Source organism: Armigeres subalbatus, chromosome 1, assembly GCF_024139115.2.
Source record: "Armigeres subalbatus isolate Guangzhou_Male chromosome 1, GZ_Asu_2, whole genome shotgun sequence".
NCBI classification, from domain to species: domain Eukaryota; kingdom Metazoa; phylum Arthropoda; class Insecta; order Diptera; family Culicidae; genus Armigeres; species Armigeres subalbatus.
In genome coordinates this window covers 60,557,677-60,579,685 of record NC_085139.1, presented here as the reverse complement: position 1 = coordinate 60,579,685, position 22,009 = coordinate 60,557,677, and the positions used below count along the sequence as shown (strand labels likewise).

General features: G+C 40.9%; 1 protein-coding gene across 3 annotated transcripts in view; it reads right to left on the bottom strand.

The window, feature by feature from the left end:
- LOC134226138 (ecdysteroid-regulated 16 kDa protein) overlaps positions 1-22,009 on the bottom strand; it is an 87,144-nt gene that overhangs the window by 23,491 nt on the left and 41,644 nt on the right. The window contains exon 1 of one of the 3 annotated variants that reach the window (XM_062706736.1): positions 13,215-13,522. The exons of the other annotated variants lie outside the window; for them this stretch is intronic. The gene's annotated coding sequence lies outside the window, so the exon portion shown is untranslated. Of the gene's footprint in view, positions 1-13,214; positions 13,523-22,009 lie in introns of those variants that run through there. 3 annotated transcript variants of the gene reach the window in all.

Here is a 22,009-nt window from a genome sequence, read left to right as displayed (position 1 = left end):
CTAGAAGTTACGTATTGTTAGACAGCATTCATTGTGCTCATATGATTTACGTAATACTTTAGAATATTCGACATTGCATGCAACCTATACGAGACAAAAAACCAACCAACTCCTTTACGTTTTTTCCCTAGATGCCGAAGAGTTTCTATTAAATATAAAACTGGGAAGACATCGGTTCAAAATTCTGTAGAATTCTGTAGGGAGAACGTAATGTTATATCACACTTGAACGTAACTTTGCTCCACCGTTAGTATGATAATTGTCAGAATAAATATCCGTAAATGAGCAACCTATCCTATAATACTGTGTATAATTTACTTACATGGTGTGAATTTCTGGTTGATGGATATGTTCGTTTTGCGCTTCAGTTTGCATGGACCTTTCACGCAGTTCTGATATGACCTGTTCTCGCTGATTGAATCATAGATTTTTAGCTGAAATAGTAAATAATTTTAGTTACGCTGTCCGTAAATCTCTGAATGATTTCAAAAGGCATTTAAGATTTTGAATATTCATTCGTTCAACAAAATATGATAAGCATACATGTTAAAATTTTAGTGTCTGCTTTTCACATCTGGTTACGACAATGTCCAACTCCTCAAAATCAATATCTCCTTGTTGAAATCATTCCCTTGAAATCTTACGGACACGCCTTCACGTCCGTCGCCTCGGCATACAGATAGAGGCAGTTCAGCGCCAGAACGGTAACCAGAATCGATTTCATACGGGTGCGGTGGTGGTCTCTTCTTTGAACTTGAACTCTGAACAAAACAAACGGCGAGGAAACAAACGATCAGACTCAACTGGACCAGGTGCCGGCTGGGAAGGTGCTTTAAATACTGATCAGTATGCTGCGCACAAATTAGGAATTCAGAAACTTTTGGCGGCATCTCTGCCACGCGGGGGCATTCAAGCCCCGCAGCTTAGAGGATGCGAACAAAGAACAGCTTAGGAGAGAACAATGTGCGCGAGTGGCATGACTTGCGTGTTCCTTTCTGGTATTTGAGAACCGTCGATCGGAAATTTCAATAATCTAATTCTTCACTAAAGTGACTGCGCATGGGCTACCTTCGTCGTCGATAAATACGAACGATAGGCAAACAAAAACAAACTCAATTCAACGGTGCGAATCTCGTTTAAATATTGGGAGTAAGTGAGTCTTGCACTTGAGAACTGGTTTTCGTTTCATTGTCGTCATTTTGCAAATTGACTGAGGTTGGTCGTAATTATTCAAACTACGAAACACCTCGTTGCCTCAAGCATTGATGTGAGTAAATGGTATAAAATGGACTAGATGAATAATTGCTAAGCTAATTGAACAAGCAGATATATATTTAGAATTAAGTTTTGAAAGCCGTGAAAAGCACTCTGTAATGTAAGATGAACAAATATGAATTGTAACCAATCCGAAATTAAAAAATAATTGTTGATTTTCAGACAAACGCTCCCCTTAAGCTTGCAATCAACGCATCACTCGAAAGACAGACATCGCACAATGGGGAAATTCGATTCCAAAGGTGGAAAAAATTGATAACTTTCTTCACGAACAAATTACAGAAGAGATCAAGAGCTTATTCGAAAGGGAATTTTGCAAAGAATTCAGTGAGTGCTGTTTCATGGACGTGGAACGCTTCTGTATGTAGTTATCGAGCTCGTTTTGCCCTAATGCCCCATATATCGCGAGTTTCCAAACCATTTGTCATTTTATCTTTAAGACATTGTTCTAAAATTGTGTTTATCTCTTCACTGTGGATCCACAGAGGCACACTAAATATATTTTGTTGGTAAAAGTTGGAAATTTAAGGGATTTTGGGGTCAAATAAGCACCAAAGTGCATTTTATGTGCAATTTTCATGTATTCTGTAAAAAATAGTAATATTTACAGATAAGCGTTGATATTATTGTCTCAAAGTGTTGAACAGACATTGACAAACGTTTGCCGAACAAAATTAATGAAATAAATCGTTGCACAAAGGTTTTATTTGGTTATTTATTGAGTAAAAACGATTTTTAAAAACTTTTGAATAGCACCGATGCCAAACATTTCCAAACCATACCCGATCGCACAACTAGACAAGAATAGTTATATGTTATGAGTCTTGATGTGATCATAGATAGGAGGTGATGGGAGATACACTGTTTTTTACCTTTTTGCCCAAATTCCCCTATGAAGCAATATAACTCAATGATTTTGAGCAAGGAAATGATGTAGTATTGTTAATTTAATTGATATTTTCCAATGATATAATTAAAATAACAAATAATCATATAATTCATTAAAAATATTGAATTATAGGGGATTTAGGGGTCATACAGCTCATTTAATGTAATTTTTTATTCAAAATAGCATAACATTTTTCACAGACGATGCACATAGAAGATAAAGGGCTTATTCGAGAGGGAGTTTTCCAAGAAATTCAGTGAGACATCTTTTATAGACGTGAGACACTTCTGTATATAGTTATTAAGCTAGTTTTGCCCAATGTCCCATACATCACAGTTTATCAAATTTTCGTGCTTTTATCTTCCAAGTATTGTACTAAAGATGTGTTCTCCTCTTCATTATAGATCAATAGAAAAGCACTATACATATTTTGTTGGAAAAAGTTGGAAATTTAAGGGATTTTGGGGTCAAATAATCATCAAACTGCATCTATGTGAATTTTTCATGTACTCTGTAAAAAATAATAATACCCAAAAAGTCATTTGCACTATATTACGTCGAATGATCATTTAGGGTTAATTTACGGTGATTTAAAAACTTGTAAGCATTGATGTAGCTCCACATATGGTCAATTTTGGCGAAATCTACAACCTATTGCTAATTCAGATATTTACAGATAATAGTTGATAGTATTGTCATAATTTTTTTTAACAGAAATTGATACCATAAAAAACAAATATCCATATATTACATTAAAAATGGATGTTTAAGGCATACTGGAACAAATAAGCGAAAAAATTCATTAATTATGTATTTAAAAATTTAGTTGTTATCTAGTTGTGCAAACGGGTATGGTTTGGTATGGCATTTAAAAAATCGGGGTTTACCCAATAAATCACAAACCAAAACACTTGCGGAATGATTTACTTCATTAGTAATTGAAAAATGAAAGATTCACGTAAAGTGAAATTCAATACTTATTTGACCCCAAAATCCTTTAAATTTCCAACTTTTATCAACAAAACATGTATAGTGCTTTTCTATGGATCTATAGTGAAGAGGAGAACACATCTTTAGTACAATACTTGGAAGATAAAAGCACGAACAATTTGATAAACTGTGATGCATGGGACTTTGGGGCAAAACAAGCTTAATAACTACATACAGAAGTGTCTCATGTCTATAAAACATCACTCACTGAATTTCTTGGAAAACACCCTTTTGAATAAGCCCTTTATCTTCAATGTGCATCGTCTGTAAAAAATGTTATGCTATTATGAATAAAAATTACATTAAATGAGCTGTATGACCCTAAATCCCTATATAATTCAATATTTTTAATGAATTATATGATTATTTGTTATTTTAATTATATCATTGGAAAATATCAATCGAATTAACAATACTACATCATTTCCTTGCTCAAAATCATTGAGTTATATTGCTTCATAGAATTTGGGCAAAAAGGTAAAAAACAGTGTATCTCCCATCACCTCCTATCTATGATCACATCAAGACTCATAACATATGACTATTCTTGTCTAGTTGTGCGATCGGGTATGGTTTGGAAATGTTTGGCATCGGTGCTATTCAAAAGTTTTTAAAAATCGTTTTTTGCTCAATAAATAACCAAATAAAACATTTGTGAAACGATTTATTTCATTAATTTTTGTTCGGCAAACGTTTGTCAATATCTGTTCAACACTTTGAGACAATAATATCAACACTTATTTGAAAATATTACTATTTTTTACAGAATACATGAAAATTGCACATAAAATGCACTTTGATGCTTATTTGACCCCAAAATCCCTTAAATTTCCAACTTTTACCAACAAAATATATTTTGTGCCCTTCTGTGGATCCAGAGTGAAGAGATAAACACAATTTTAGAACAATGTCGTTAAGATAAAATGACAAATAGTTTGGAAACTCGCGATATATGGGGCATTAGGGCAAAACGAGCTCGATAACTACATACAGAAGCGTTCCACGTCCATGAAGCAGCACTCACTGAATTCTTTGCAAAATTCCCTTTCAAATAAGCTCTTGATCTCTTCTGTAAGTTGTTCGTGAAGAAAGTTATCAATTTTTTCCACCTTTGAAATCGGATTTCCCCATTGTGCATCGCATCATCGTTGGTCATCTCATAGTGACGCAACCTTTGTTGCTTTTCTTTCACTTCCACCTGATTTGCCTATAGCGCGCAGCATCGGGAAGGTAATAATTAGAGCTTCGATCGTTATTGAATGGCACTTAGCTATTAGAAGCAGGTTGTAACCAGTCGAAGGTGACAAACGGTGGTGGTCACCATTATGGCACGATAATGGTGCATTTGACCTTTCACACTAAGCTATCGCGACAGAACAAGGCGTGTTATGTACCCTACTGCAACTGCTATAGCTATGACAAGTAACATTGGTTGTAATTGTTAATGGGAAATATTCTCACATTTCGATAGAATTCCTAACTAAGAAATTTTCCGATCATTTTTCATTTTGAACCTATAGGTAAGTAGTTGTTGTCCCCTGTCTTATAAGTTCACTCTGATGTTCGTATATGCTTAGCACTGTTTACGCTCACTTTGAGCTTTTGTTACAGATTATCAGACTCTTTTCTGTGTTGTTTCATATTTTCCACCCAACATTTCGTACTACAGTAATCTAAGGGCGGGCATGGAGGTATAGAAATAAAACTCTTAAAGTTGAACGTAGTTGGAATGTGTTCTAGCTACCCTGATTGCGATGTGCGCAATTACAATTCATTCCCACGGATTGCGTGGAAATAACCAGTAGTCATTTTACAGCTATCGTTGCATAAGTAAGATGTTCACGTCAAATCATAAAATAAATGCGGATGTTTGCCTATTAGGGTCAGTCTTCTATTTATAGATCGTAAACGTCACCCCCGATTACCGATTACAATTTAGTTTGCATACTATTTCAAAAGACACATATATCTTGTTCTATGAACATATAAATAATCACAGCCAAGTACAATAAATTTGACGTAAGAAGCTACTCGTTCTAGGTAAACCAACCTCGATGCAACTTCATATGCAAAGCAGTTGTTGTTTCTATACAATAAATTTTGATTAAATAAATATGTATATCTATTTATCCTTTTATTTGCTATATTTCACATTCACTATTTAGAACTGCTAGAACACCAATTTGCAGTAGTTCTCCACTTAATAATATTTATAAAGCTGCATATGCTACAGTTTTGCACACCATCCACCGTCGCTTTGATCGTCCATAATTTTCCATAGCTCTATGCGGTCTATACTGTGGTATGCTGTCTTAAAACCGATGTACATATGGTGCGTGGGGACCTGATATTCAAGGCATTTTTGAAGGATTTGCCGTACAGTAAAGATCTGGTCCGTTGTCGAGCGGCCGTCAACGAAGCCGGCTTGATAACTTCCTACGAACTCATTCACTAATGGTGACAGATGACGGAAGACGATCTGAGATATCACCGGCATTAAGGATGGTAAACGCTCGAAAGTTCTCACACTCCAGCTTGTCGTCTTGTAGATCTTGTAGATCGGGCATATGACCCCTTCCTTCCACCCTCCGGTAACTGTTCAGCTTCCCAGATTCTTGTTGTTCTCCGCTGCGTCGTTAATGGCTGCTTCAACTGTATTTCAGCAGTCCTCAAGAGGGGCCCCATCGAGCTCACCATCTTCCGGCAACGCTGCCTCGAGATGCGGCGCGTATGCAGTGGCGGCAGCAGGTTGCTTCAGTCGCTCTAGGTCGTACCGCGGCGGCCGTCGGTACCGAACATTGTTGATGACGGATAGTTTTGGACGCAGTTAAGCATCACCAGGTAGTGGTCAGAGCCGATGTTAGCGCCACGATATGTCCTGCCGTCGATATTGTTGGAGAAATGTCGTCCATCAATCAGAACGTGGTCGATTTGTGATCCTACCTGCAGTGGTGATGTCCAAGTGTACCGATACAGAAGGCTGCGTTGGAAGTAGGTGCAGCGAATGGCCTTTATTCTTGGAGGCGTCGAAATCAATTAATCGTAGGCCATATTTGCGTTCGTCAGCCAGTGGGCGCTGAACTTCAAAATAGCCGGTCTAAACTCCTCCTCTTGGCCAACCTGAGCCTTCAAATCTCCTATGATGATTTTGACGTCTTGAGTTGGGCAGCTGTCGTACTCACATTTGAGCTGCACGTAGAATGCGTCCATATCATCATCAGTGCTTCCGGAGTGTGGGCTATGGACGTTGATTATGCTGAAGTTGAGGAACCGGCCTTTGATCCTCAACCTGCACATTCTCTCATTGATCGGCCACCACCCGATCACGCGTCTTTGCATATCGCCCATCACTATGAGCTCTGGTGGACGTTATGATTTCTTCTAATCCGCATCCACATGTCCTTGAGCACATCGACGAGTATGCGTGTGCTCCCGATGAAGTTAAGAAACTTGCAGTGTAAGGAGATGAGCCAGCCTCAGGCTGAAAGTCTCCCTAATAAAGACATAAAAAAAAAAACTTGCAGTTCCACCAACCGAGTTTCCAAACGCTAGTCCCTTTTCGTCGCCGAGGTCTTCGCCGATTGTTCCGGTCCGTACTCTCTTGTTGATTATTCGTTGCGTGAGTTTTTTAAAGGCTATCTTGCAGGACCTGACACCAAACCCCCTAAATTCCCGGAGGCCCATGGTGCACAGTTTCACTTAGAGTCCCTCGCTGGCACTTGGACGATGATGAGCCGTCCCTAACGTGGAGATCAGGACGGATGAACAGCCGAGGCTTCAAGTTGATGTCGAAAAATGGTGAAAGATGCTTGCTTTAGCCAAAGTCAAAGCTGAGGGCTTATAATACTTACCGAAAATTGGTTTTCGAAAGGCCCCGTCTCCCAACTCACACGCAGAGGGCCGGAACGTCCGATGATCACTGGCAGGGATGGCTGTGATGAGTGGAATATGGGCTTCCTCAGGGCCAGAACGACTGAGCTAAACGTTGACTGCACTAGGCACGGCTGAGTAACAGGAACCAGGGACTTCCAAAAAGCTTTCTACGGTGTGTCTTGGTCAAAAGGTCTCAAGCATGATTAGTTTAGCATATTGGTTCAAATGCGGAGATAGGCGTCGAGAGCTGAAAGATTTCCACATCAGAGGAAACCGTGACGGATGGAGTGTTTGGCTGCTTCCATCTGTTTTGAGCTTGAATCCTCCAACTCCCGAAACAAAAGCGTTGAACGCCACGTATTTATATTAAGCACGATCTTTCGGAATTTTGGGTCCATTCCAATTATGTGTGGAAGCTCAGGCATCTGATGTCAATTCTTTTTTTAACCAACGACAACACGCTGATCGAGTCTTCGCACTGTATACAGATTTTCTCCAGCTTCGCGATGGACTCGTATTTAACACCTGATGAATTGAAAATGAATGCGCTATTCTTCGTGATAAACCAGCAAGCAGTTCGCCTTCTTTACCATCCACATTCAGAGTTTCGCGTTAGAAAGGTCTTGATTCTATGATATGCACATTCGACACAAGCAGTGAGGAAGCCCCTATCCCACTCATCGCAGTCGAGCCATTCCTGCCAGCGACCAGCAGCATGGGCGTAGCCAGGATTTCGAGTAGGGGGGAGGCAGCTTTTTTAGATCTTCTGAATCGTAGTTTATAAAAAAACAGATGAATATTAGTGCTTGGCACTAATTCCTTTCAAGTTCCAAAAACTTTGAAATCAAATCCACAAGCAACAGTAAAGGCTGGATCACAACGTCGCGTCGCGTCGCGCTTTGTACTAAAACGCAACGCCAATGAACGTGACGCATTCACGCCGACAATGCAACGTTCGCGTTTATTTAACAATAATAATGATTAAAACAATAATGGATTTAAAAAATGCATGATTTATTGCTCATCAGATATTTTTAAATAAAGTGAGAAAATTATTAACGAACTTAGTATTCTTCTTCTTCTTCTTATTGGCATTACATCCCTACACTGGGACAGAGCCGCCTCGCAGCTTAGTGTTCATTAAGCACTTCCACAGTTATTAACTGCGAGGTTTCTAAGCCTGGTTACCATTTTTGCATTTGTATATCATGTGGCTAGCACGATGATACTTTTATGCCCAGGGAAGTCGAAACAATTTCCAATCCGAAAATTGCCTAGACCGGCACCGGGAATCGAACCCAGCCACCCTCAACATGGTCTTGCTTTGTAGCCGCGCGTCTTACCGCACGGCTAAGGAGGGCCCTATAAACTTAGTATTCAGAAAGTACTCAGAAAGTATTAGTATTATATTAGTATTCAGAAAGAATATAAAATCGGCTATTACAATTATTATAAAAATCCTCCATTCTTCCATGAGTTTTAGAATTTATTGAATTTTTTCAGGAATTCCACCGAAAATTTATACAAAAATTATACCGAAAATTAAATCATTAATGAAATTGTCGGAGGAATTCCTAGATTAATTCCCAAAGAAATCCTGGAAGAATTCCGGTGGAAACTTCAAGATTTCCACTGAAAGATCCTCCAGGAGTTTCTGCAAAAATTACTCCTGGAGTTTCTCCGAGAATTCTTCCGGTAGTTCTATTGGCAGTTCCTACGGGGGATCCTCTGAAAATTATTCCAGGAATTTCTCCAGAGTTGGAATTCTGTTAGGCTCTTCAGGAATTTATATAGAAATTCCACCAGAAGCTCCTCCGAGAATTTCTCTGAGAGTTCCTCAGGGTATTCTCCGGAAGGTCCTCTGATGATGATGATGGTCCAGCTACATACCCCTACAAAGGTTTCAGCTAGACAAGATTTGTCTATAAGATGAATTCTCCAAGCTTTTTCCGAGAATTCTTCTGGTAGTTTCGCTGCCAGTTCCTCCGGGGGTTCCTTTGAAAATTCTTTAGGAATTCTTCCGGGAGTTTCTCCGGGAATTCCACCTGTTGCACTTCCAGGAAATCATTCAGGATTTTTTCAGGAAATCGTTTGAGTTCTCTTCAGACATTTATCTGGAATTTCCTCTCGAAGTTCTTTCGATAGTTTCTCTGGGAGTTCCTCCAGGAGGTCATCTAGAAATTCTTCTAGGAGTTCCTTCTGACATTCCTCCGGGAGTTCTTACAGGAGTTCCTCTGGTAATTCCTTCGGTATTTTCCGGAGGAACTCCCGGAGGAATTTCTGGAGGAATTCCCGGAGAATTATCAAAGGAATTTTCGGAATAACTGCCGGTGGAGCTTCGAGAAGAACTACAGGAAGAATTTCCGGAGGAAATCTTGTAGGAACTCTCGTAAAAACTCCTAAATGGACTTCCGTAAGAATTTCAGGAGCAACTCCTGGAAGAATTCTTAAAGGACCTCCCGGAAGAATACCCAGAAATTTTCCGAGGAACTTCTGGAGAAATTTGTAGATAAATTGCTAAAGAAAGCCTAAATGAATTTCTGAAAGAAAGCCTGAATGAATTCCCGGAGGAACTACTGGTGGAGCTCCGGGATGAATACCCGGAGGAACATCTGGTAGAATACCCGGAGTTGAATTTCTAGAGGAACTTCTGAAATCCCATTTCCCGTGAAATTTCTGCCAAATATCTTCCAGGAATTCCCTGTGAAGTTCCTGGAGGGATTCCCGGAAGAACTCTAGCAAAAACTCCTGTAGAAGCTCCCGGTGGAACTCCCACAAGCACTTCCGGAGGAATTCCCACAAGGAAGTCCGGAAATAATTCTTGGAGACGTTCCTAAAGGAATTTCTGGAGAAATATCTGAAGGAATTCCCGGAAAATATCAAGAGGACCTAATGCATAAATTCCCAGATGAAATCTTGAAAGCATTCCTAGATGAATGGCTGAAGAAATTATCGGATAAATTCCCGGGGTTTGTTCTGAAGAAATTCCTGGAAGAACTCTTGGAAGATATCCTGGAGGAACTCTCAAATTAATTTCCGAATGAAATTCTGGAGTACATTCCTAGTGAAGTCCGGATGAATTCTAGGAGAATTCCGCGAAAAAATTCCCGGAGAAATTCCTGAAGGAATTCCTGGAGAAGTACCTGAAAGGAATGTTCGGAAAAATACCTGTAAGAATTTCAGAAAAAATACTTGGATGAATTCCGGGAGAAATTCCTAAAGAAATTTCTAGAGGATTTTTTGAAGAATATTCCGTAGTAATTGCGAAAAGAATTCCAGAATGAAATCCTAGAGGATTTCGCTATTGAATTTATGGAGGTATTCCCGGAAAACTTCCTGAAAGTTATTCCGGTGGAAATAAAGAAAGAATTCCTGGAGGAATTCCCTGAGAAGTTCCTAGAAGAATTTCCGAAGGAATTTCTTATAGATTTCCAAGTGAAATTATGAAGCGAAATCGGAGGATTTCCGTCATAAATTTCCGAATAAACTTCTGGTGAAATTTTGGGTAGAAATTCCGTATGTATTCTTGAAGAAGCTCTCGAATGCATTCTTGGAGGAAATGCCAGAGATTTTTCTGGAAGAAAAGCTCAAACCAAAACGTGGGTTCCAAAGGTTGCTCAAACAGTAATAGTAATAGAAATAGTTGTTCAGTGATTTTTTAAAGAATTTAAGGTCACTCCTCACGGAATCCAAGTTTCAAAGTGCTCGCGTTTTCGGGGGCATACCACTCGATACGGAAGCAACGCACAACTTTCTTTTTTGTTGATTTAGTTTTGCTGCGTCGCAGCATGAGTGAAAAAATAAAAATGACAGTTGTGCGTTGCTTCCGTATCGAGTGGTGTGCCCCCGAAAATGCGAGCACTTTGAAACTTGGATTCCGTCAGGAGTGACCTTAAAGGAGACTGAAATCACGTGTTGCCTATAACTGGGTGGACTGTATCGACTAGGTGGCGTTGTGTTTCATGCTTTTCCAACCAGGGCTCTTTGATCAATTTACCGTAAATACGACGTAGGTTTTCGCTAGTATTTGTTAGTATTTTTGGATACTGTCGAAAGTTTAGAGTTAGTTGCCCCTTGGTTGAACCCCTTGAAAGGATCCGGAATCGAACTAACCATCTCGGCTTGATAATACCGTGCATTTACCGACTAGAGTACCTATATCATAAATCATATTTTTAAAATCGATGAGTCATTGTGAAAACTAGTTTTACAGCAACAACATCCGCAAATAAACATTTGCAAATGACGATAAATGGTCACTTATGCAAATTTTCTCGAAGAACTCAATTCACGAAACGAATAAAACGTATCGTCAAACGATAGTCACCTGACGTTCACTATGGGGTTGAATACCGGTTTACTGTGGTGAATGCTCAATGGGTACTACAGTAATATCCCGATTTTATCACCCCCCTGGTGAATTTTGGGGTGATAAAACAGGGTATGTGACAAAATTGGAAAAAAATATTTTCATTTTTTTTTAATTCATTCCACAAATATGAATCATTTTATGCCTTGGAAAGGCCAAATGCGTGAACGGTACCCATTATTTCTTGTCGAAATTGCTTACAGAATATTTCCCAGGTACTCAGAAGTCGTTCGTAATAAACTACAGGCGGTGAAAGTTATTTCATGAAAATCAATGTTGTTTTTGGTATTATTTACGAAAATAAAAAGAATGACAATTTTTTTGGGGTGACAAAATCGGGTCGAAAACGTGACAAAATCGGGACGTGATAAAATCGGGTCGAAAACGTGATAAAATCGGGGGTAGACAAAATCGGGGAGTGACAAAATCGGGTCAACACTGTATATCGATTTGTTGATACTCTAAAATTAGTTCCTGCTGCGGAAGTACCGTTTTGTTGTTTCATCAAGAGTGTTTAAAGCACAGAAATAGCTAGATATTGATTCATAAATGAAATCTATCTTTTTGTTGTTTGAGCTTCCAGGTAATCGTCCAAAAATCCCATTTAGGTACTTGTCATAAGACGAGTTTGTAGTATTTCATTTAATTCCAATAATAAAGTACGAACTCGTCTAATGACAAGTAAATGCATTCCACTAAAAGCTAATGAATAATTGAAATCAACTAAATTTTGTTTCAAATACTTGGACAGTGTCCAAGTATGTTTATATAAATTTCGGACACTTTGTAGTAAATTCCAAATTACTCGTAGAACGTTTTGCAATGCTGTATTTCAAGTTTTCTGTTTGGCGATATCGATGATTTTGAATTGATTACTCGCCAGGCAACTTTGTCTGTTTCTATAATCAACCATGTCCAGAAACAAACAATAATTTAACATGCTTTTGGAAGAGCAAATGTGACGCTTCAACTAGACGTCTGACGTTGCTAACCGTTCGGTCAAGAAGCCCTTCTGAATTTCCACACATTACACAAAATTATACATGCTTGAATAATCTCAAAATGACATTGGCATTGGATATGATTCCCGGTTCGGTCCAGTCAATTTTGTCCTGGGTATCAAGAGTGTTTTGCAGCAATGTCTTGATGGAGGTTTCATGCCAAAAAAAAGATGACATTGCCATTTAGACAATTCACGTTAGATTTTATCATCCTACTTCCAAATTGTTTCTCGAAATCCTATAACATTTCCTTGCATTTATACATTATCTTCACAATTATGCAATCCACGTTTTTGAAAGAACAAAGAATCTAATTTTAGTACCACAACCCACCACAGTACTACAACCTAATACGATGTTCCTTCAAATACTGAACTGAGCTCCCCCAAAAAATTTCTCATATTCAGAATCCGCACCGTTTGTTTACTCGAGAATATTTAATTATTCTGATTACCCACTCGGTAAAGCTCTGCATGGAGGCAAGAATAAAAGTAAGCAGCTATATCCCATTTTTAACTGAGTACAAAGCATGAATTACATATACTATGTAGATAGATAAAGCATCGAAAGACTTAATCAGGTAGCAGAACACGAACTTGCATTCAGCCGCATACCATTTATCAATATATATGTATGTATGTTCTGTCATTAATCTTGAATCTGAAACAAATTATTTGCAAATGAATTTTACGGAGTATAAAGTTGAAAAATTTAACAAATATTATGTCATTAAACATTTACATACTTATTCTGTATTTGAAATTCGTTATGAATCACATTTCTCATATCTGCTTGATATGACATAAAAATCACTTACACAGATTTAATAGCTGCAAAACACAGTTAGTTGGATTAATCCACTCAGAACAAACTTTCACTACACACTATTTTCCCTTTTCACGCAGCAATTTGTGACGAAATTATTTTTCTTTCTTGAATCGTAAATGTGACTGATGCGTCAATGATCTTTTCTTTTTCACGACGAATGTTTTGGCACGAATTAATCAGCGGGCGGTGGCAGTCACTCTCAAGACTCTCCACCAAACCGAATTCCCTCGGCTCACTGAACGCAACTGGACGGGGACTTCTGGCCAAACGCCGCGTACGAATAGGACTGGAGTCGTGATCCTCCGGTGAGGTTTGTTTTATACACAAAGGCGTAACTATGTTAGAAGCATCCCGATGCTGCTGCCGTCGTCGCCGCAAGTGCGCGGTGCCTTTCCACACAAGGAACGGGACGGGCAGTCCCTACAGCTTGACGCAGGTGAGGCGTGAGTAAAATCTTGATCATGACGGGAATAATGGAATCAGCTTCTTCCTATTATTGAGCGGCGCGGCGCGGTGTTAGAACAACAGTCTGGCGATGTTGTTGGGTAGCCGGCTCGTATATACGCTTTGACCGGCACAGTGTCTGAATTGCAACGGAAAACCGGATAAAACACGGTAAGTTGTTTGCCAACGTAATCAACTTCGTATAGAAATGATGTGCTGTGCAGGTTGTATAAGACCATCTGATGTGCGTTTAGTTCATCTTTGATTTCTTGTAACAGCGCCCGACGACGTTATCAGTAGAGAAATTCGGAGACGCGCCGCCGCCGGGAATGACACAGTCTGCAAAAGGGGTTTCTGACCGGTAGTCGATGGACTGGACACGAAACCTATTGCTCGTTAACGAGTAACGTAAATGAAGCAGACAGAACATCGAGACGGCAACTGAACCATTAATTGTACCAGCAATTGTCCATCGGCATTCATACCAGACATTCATACAAAGGTCGAATGTCTTCGATGAACTGGGTTTTCTCCTAATTTGCAGGGTTTATAGTTCTCGCTTAATTTCAATAGAAGATGATAAATAGTCATGTGAACTTCCGTCGAGAAATCGATTAGGTAGAAGATTGTCAATGGCTCTGTAAAGCTTTTGATCAACATGTTCTGTTCAAGGGGATAATTGATGTTCCAAATGTCCTTGTATTTCATCACAGTAGTCAAAATTATATACCTATCTGAGCAAGAGCATTCCACAACAATAAAGGTATCGATCAGACTCTTTATGCAAAATCTGGTTCTCTATGGTTGAGTCATGTTTATATCAATAGCTGCATACGTTAAAAGCGTATATAGCGTTGTACTACTTTTTTTTATTACGACCTCTGGTGATAATGGTGATTTACTTTTCTAGATATTGCTGCCTTTAGTATTATTTTAATCTTGAAGTGTTTGTGAGCCTAGGGCTTCTTGTACTTCCTACATCATCATTCCTTCCTTCTTCTTAGTTGCGGAGAATTTGGTTGTAGCTAGGCGTAGCAAATCGTGGTTTCATAATGTTTGTCTTAGATATGAATCAATGGTTTCTTAGGTTCGTATGTAGGTACATTGGGATCGATAATGCTACACCAATCTTTGTGTACCTAAGAATTTTCAACGGTTTTAGTTGGAACCTAGTTAAAACCTCTTTTCAGATGAAAAATGCAGATTTGCATCACAGCAACCCTGCTCACGAGAAAAATGTAGAATGCCTCTGCAATGAATCGGGACACTTTCAAGCTCGGTCGTAACGCGTGTTATTATGCAGCAAGACCAGAACATCAACCATAGAGGCACGTTTAACTAAGCTGGTCCAGGTGGCACGTTCATAACATTGTAACTGCAATAAAAAGTGCAACCGAGTGAAGAAATTTTCCATCTAATTCGTACAATAACCTATTCATGAAAAGATACTGATTTTCGGTCGTAATCGTAGCGATTGCTGAATGATTGAAAACGACAATCGATTATTTTGGTCTGCAGTTGCGTGCTTCTCAAAAGGGCAGTTTGGTGGTAGTTTGACCATGTAGCTGCCTGGTTTGAGTTGTTGTTTTGCAATTAACATTGATGTTTGTACTCGAGGTTATTGGCACCAAATATTGGAATGTAAATTCCATGAATACTATTCGCAGGAGTAAAAATTATAATTGAAGATTTGGAGCATTACTGCCGTTCTACAAATGATTATCCCATGTTGCCTTTGGTAAAATAAAATTAATTGCATTTGATACACAATTGCTCCCAAACAAATTGCGGAGTTGGTGACCTTCTCTGGAAGTGGCACTTCCAATGAAAGGGCAGCTAGGTGCAGCATCTCTTGAACATGACTGGAGAGATATTGGATCCGTCATTGGAAGCATCGCAACCGCTGTACTAGGCACGGTGCCCCAGGATTAAGGATATACGATATTTCGAAAATGTTCGTGATAATTCAAGTGATTCGAAATGATATTCCGCAGAATTTGAGCATGGTGAAATCTATTTTTTTCATTTCGTTTAGTTAAATTCAAAAAAGTTCGCATGCAAACATTAGTTTTTAACGAAATGGAACGGAATTCCGCGGAATATCGAAGTAAATTTCAACCAATACTAAAGTACGTTTAACCAAAAAAAAATCGGTTGTGCCGCTGAACAAGAAGGTTTTTTTTTAATTATTTTTTTTCCAAGTTCGTTTATTTGGTAGGCTCAGGCGTGTATAACACTTTACGGAGCCATGGTTCTTTGTGATATATACAATCAATATCATTTTATTGTACAGTTAGTAAGCCAGCGTACTCGTGGTGACTCGAGGTTAGTTTACAATGTTTAAGGATGGACGGGGCTTAGGATTTGGGATCAGGAAATTTCAGCTTCTCATCCGAGCATTTGGCGTCAGGGACTATGTGGCGTATCGTCGTGCTCGTGGAATGGTTCGACTGGGAGCATCTTCCGGATGGCCAGAGCTACGGAGCTCTACGGAACAGAAAGGCAGAGACTTAAAAAAAAAAGCTTTGGAGAAAGAGAAAAAAAAACAAAATATTAGATTTTGATGTCAGAAGAACAAAGAAAACTATAAATGGCTTGCATATAGACAACATCAGGATCTCCCAAAACACCTCGAACTTCCTTGAAGGGTTGTTTACCTCGGGCCACAAGGGTATCCAATAAGTGCTCTCTTCACTTTCTGCCGAAAGTAAACAACCCAAGGCCCAGGCGAAGCCGCATTGTACAATCGTGTGCGCCCTGCATCTTTTGGAGAAACATTGCCTTCCATAGTCTCTGCCTCCATTCTCACCCCGCAAGGTGGAAGGATGATTTTGCTTATGCTAACTAATGCTAATGCTAACGGACTAATAGCTAATCAGAAAAAAACATTTAAAAAAAACTAATTTAATTTATTCTATCAGTCCCACTCCGAGTCAAGCAGGTGGGAGAACAATAAAAATGTTTCTACTTATCTGCCCCTGCTGCTGTATGTAGCAGCAGTAACAATAGCCTGCTTCACTGGCGTCGCCTGAAGCAGCTACTTCACTCGCCGACAGCGATCGCCTTGGATCCGTAGGTAGGAGCGCACCACACAATAGCTTTTTCACTACCGAACACAATCCGCGATGAGACACAGCACACACGTCTGGCTCGTTCGAACTATCGGCACGGAATGATTTTTTTTTCGATTGTTCAGATTTAAATTGTTTAGATTTAAACTCTACGGGGCCTAAGACTGTTTCACATTACGTAATTACAAGCTTCGTGAAGCATTCTTACGAAATGCCTTTTTTTGCATGCGACCGATCGTGTGTAACTTCAGATGGTTAATTTCTTAGCTGACTCGTTGTTGACTTTTGTTGCTTTTTATCTTCAGTTTTTAATTTATTTATATCCCATTATGCATTTTTTCACGTACCATAGTGTCCGCCATTTTTTTTTGCTCTATTATTGAACATGGGATAGAATCTGGATCCATTTGTCGGGTTTTCCTTGTTGGGTCGGTTTGCAATGCAACCACTTTCTCTACTAGCACTGATAGCACTCCCACGCAAACAAACAGCATCAACAGGTACCCAAAGCCTTCACCTATGTTTTGATGGTGCTGGTTTGCGTGGGCGTGCTATCAGATTCGTCAAATCGACGTTTGAATCTTTGTTTATGAAAGCAGATAAGTCGTTTTTAAAATTTGGTACAGAATATGGTCCAAACATAAGTCCGGTGGGAATTTCTCCCTGAAAAGACTTTTTACTTTTCCGTATTCTGCAAATAGTTCTAACAACTCGTTGTCCGGTTATTCGAGTGGCAGTTGCAAACATAGAGTAAAAGTAACTATTTTAAAGAAACTTCTTGTTCTTCTCCATATTACATACCCCACAGGGACATTACCGCCTCGCAGCTTAGTGTTCATTATGCATTTTGACACTTTGGCCGAATAGGTCATTTGGCCGAAAAAGTCATATGGCCAAACATGTAATTTAACCAAATAGGTTATTTGACGTCTCACTTTTCACCTCTCAATCATCATTTCTCACTTCTCACCGCGATAAGTGAAAAATGAGAGTAAGAAAAAAGGGGTCTCCTTCGTTACTTCGCTCTTCCCACTTTTCACAGTGAGAAGTGATAAGTGACAAATGAGGAGTGAGAAGTGAGAAGTAAGACGTTTCATTTATTACTTCCTACTCCTCTTTTCTCACTTTTCACTTCTTACTGTTAAATGAAAAGTTAGTAGTGGAAAGCTAGAAGTGAGACGTCTTACTACTCTCTCCACACTTCTGACTACTCGCTTTGCATTTCTTACTTTTCAAAAGTGAAAAGTGAGAAATGAGTAGCACGAAGTGAGAAAAGAGGCGTCTCACTTGTCGTACCGCACTATTCACTTTTTACAGTGAGAAGTGAGAAAATAGGAGAGATAAGATGTTTGTGGTTGTATCCGCATAATTTGTAAACTGCTTATTGAATTTTCAATCTTCTAACAAGCATTCTTGTTATAATATCCGACGGATTTATAATATATTTTTAGGAAAATAACAAGCGAATTGTAAAAATCATAAAAAACTTAAGTGAGATTTTATGGGAATTTTGCAGTGCATTGCCAAATTCCCATAAAATAATAATAGGGTCCTGAAGCGATTTATTCCGCTATTTGTATATATGAAGGCAGTATGTTAAAACAAATGCCATACCAATTTTACTATGATATGCTACTCAACTCCATAATACATTCAACCATTTTTTTTACAACCCTTTTTATACATCTCTTTTTACGGCACGTGATAACAAGAATTTCCAGCATTATTGACAATCAAAAGTGAACTTATAAGAAGGCATTCATAGAAATCAAAAAAAAAAACAAAGTGGGTAGTTGTTTTGCATCTTCAGCATTTGCATTGTGCCGCCAATGGCGGTTAAAAAACGGTTGATGCCCTTGTGATCCACAAATAAAAGAATGAATATTTCATTTATTCAGACTAAGGCCGAAGTGGCCTTTGCGGTATATAAGAGTCTTCTCCATTCGGTTGTGTCCATGGCTACACGTCGCCAACCACGCAGTCTACGGAGGGTCCGCAAGTCATATTCCACCTGATCGATCCACCTTGCCCGCTGCGCACCTCGCCTTCTTGTGCCCGTCGGATCGTTGTCGAGAACCATTTTCACCGGGTTACTGTCCGATATTCTGGCTACGTGCCCGGCCCAACGCAGTCGTCCGATTTTTGCGGTGTGAACGATGGATGGTTCTCCCAACAGCTCATGCAATTCGTGGTTCATTCGCCTCCTCCACGTACCGTCCGCCATCTGCATCCCACCATAGATGGTACACAGCACTTTCCTTTCGAAAACTCCAAGTTCGCTTTGGTCCTCCACGAGCATCGTCCAGGTCTCGTGTTCGTAGAGGACTACCGGTCTAATGAGCGTTTTGTAGATTGTCAGTTTGGCACGGTGGCGAACTCTATTCGATCGGAGCGTCTTGCGGAGTCCAAAGTACGTACGATTTCCAGCCACTATACATCTCCGAATTTATCTGCTGGTATCATTTTCGGCAATCACCAGTGAGCCCAAGTACACAAATTCTTCTACCACCTCGATTTCGTCACCACCGATGCCAACTCGCGGTGGGTGGCTCACATTGTCTTCTCTTGAACCTCTTCCTATCATGTACTTCGTCTTCGACGTGTTGATGACTAGTCCGATCCGCTTGGCTTCCCTCTTCAGTCTGATGTAGGCTTCCTCCATCTTCTCAAAGTTACGTGCCATGATATCTATGTCGTCGGCGAAGCCAAATAGCTGGACGGACTTATTGAAAATTGTACCACTCGCAGCAGGGATTAATGCTCTTCGTATTACCCCTTCCAAAGCGATGTTGAATAGCAGACACGAAAGACCATCACCTTGCCGTAACCCTCTGCGCGTTTCGAAGGGACTTGAGAGTGCCCCTGAAACTCGAACTACGCACATTACCCGATCCATCGTCGCTTTGATTAGCCGTATTATATTAGTTTATCGGGAAATCCGTGTTCGTGCATTAGATGGTATATCTGGTCCTGATCGATTGTATCATATGCGGATTTGAAGTCGATGAATAGATTATGTGTGGGCACGTTGTATTCGTGGCATTTCTGCAGTACTTGGCGAATGGCGAACACCTGGTCCGCGGTGGAGCGTTCGCCCATAAAACCCGCCTGGCCCCACGAACTTCCTTGCAATTGGTGCTAGTCGACGGTATAACATTTGGGGAGAGTACCTTGTAGGTGGCGTTCAGCAATGTGATTGCGCGGTAGTTGCTACAATCCAGCTTATCGCCCTTTTTGTGGATGGGGCACACGACACCTTCCATCCACTCCTGCGGCAAAACTTTCTCCTCCCAAATCTTGGTAATGACCCAGTGCAGCGCGCTAGCCAGTGCCTCACCACCGTGTTTAAATAGCTCTCCTGGTAGTTGGTCAACCACAGGGGCTTTGTTGTTCTTCAGCCGGCCAATCTCCTCCTGGATTTCTTGGAGATCCGGAGCCGGTAGAATTATGTTCTGCGCGCGTTCCCCCTGGTCCATCACCATACCGCCATCTTCGTCTGCCACATCGCCATTCAGGTGCTCTTCGTAGTGCTGCCGCCACCTTTGGATCACCTCACGCTCGTTCGTAAGAAGGTTCCCGTTTATGTCCTTACACATATTAGGCTGTGGCACGTGGCCCTTACGTGAACGGTTCAACTTCTCATAGAACTTTCGTGTGTTATTAGCGCGGTACAGTTGCTCCGTCTCTTCACGGTCTCGATCTTCCTGCTGACGCTTTTTCCTCCAGAAAATCGAGTTTTGTCTATTCCGCGCCTGTTTATATCGTGCCTCGTTCGCCCTCGTGCGGTGTTGCAGCAATCTCGCCCATGCTGCATTCTTCTCTTCTACTAACTGTTCACATTCGCCGTCATACCAGTCGTTTCTCTGATCCGGGGGCACCGTGCCAAGTGCAGCGGTTGCGGTGCTACCAATGGCGGATAGAATATCTCTCCAGCCATCTTCGAAGAGACGCTGCGCCTAGCTGTTCTTCCGTTGGGAGTGCTACTTCCAGCTGCTGCGCGTATTCTTGACTAGTCTATCGTCTTGTAGCCGCTCAATATTAGGTCATGGCGTTCTGACTTCGACGCGTGTTGTACACCGTCGAGAGTTTTGAGCGCAGGCATACTGCAACGAGGTAGTGGTCGGATCTAATATTCGCACTGGTGGAAAGTGCGGACGTTCGTGATGTCGGGAGAAGAATTTACCGTCGATTAGAACGTGGTCGATTTGGTTTTCCGTTTCTTGGTTAGGTGGATCTCCATGTGGCCTTGTGGATATTTTTGCGGGGAAAGAAGGTGCTTGACTACCATTCCGCGGGAGGCTGCGAAGTTTATGCATCGTTGGCCGTTGTTATTCGATACGGTGTGCAGACTATCCGGGTCCGATGACCGGTCTATACCTACCTACCTGCGCGTTCACTGTCACCGATGACGATTTTGACGTCCCGCAGTGGACATCCATCGTATGGTCTGGCTCCAGCTGTGCGTAGAACGCTTCTTTCTCGTCGTCGGGTCTCCTTCGTGTGGGCAGTGCACGTTGATGATGCTATAGTTGAAGAAACGGCCTTTAACTTCAGCTTGCACATCCTTGCGTTGATTGGCTGCCACCCAATCACGCGCGCGTTGGCGCATCTTGCCCAGCACTATGTGAAGCCGGTTCCCAGCTCGTTGGTGGTGCTACAGCTTTGGTAGAAGGTAGCCGCCCGATGCCCGCTTTTCCACACTTTCTGTCCTGTCCAGCAAATCTCCTGCAGCGCCACGACGTCGAAGTTGCGGGGATGTAAGTCATCGTATATCACCCTGTCGCAGCCTGCGAAACCTGGGGCGACTTGCAGTTCCCATGTTCCAAGCTTCCAATCGTGATCCTTTATTCGTCGCCTACAGGTCTTGCCGATTATATCGAGTCGCATTATCTCTTATATTGTTCGTAATTATTGGTTTTCCAGGTGGCTTATTGGGCCTGCGCAAACCTCCTGTCTCGTCGGAGGGCCATCGTGTCAGGGTCTGTTTAGCGTCCCACCTAACACCAGGACTTGGGCTTGTGGACTTTGGAGCTGGCACACGGTCGCTTTTGGCGGAGCCTAATTGTGGATACATGCAGCTTTTTTATAGAGGTTTAACAGGGCCCACTGTCACCACCACATCATAGGCAGGCGCCACAACTCGCAGATGGCCTGGGGAGAGAATTCGTCAAGCCCTTGGACATAGTCCCTGCTGAAGTTATGTATTGCTAATCTGCCATTTGTTTTACCCTTATATATGCATAAGTTATGGTTCTCTAAATTTCAGTTT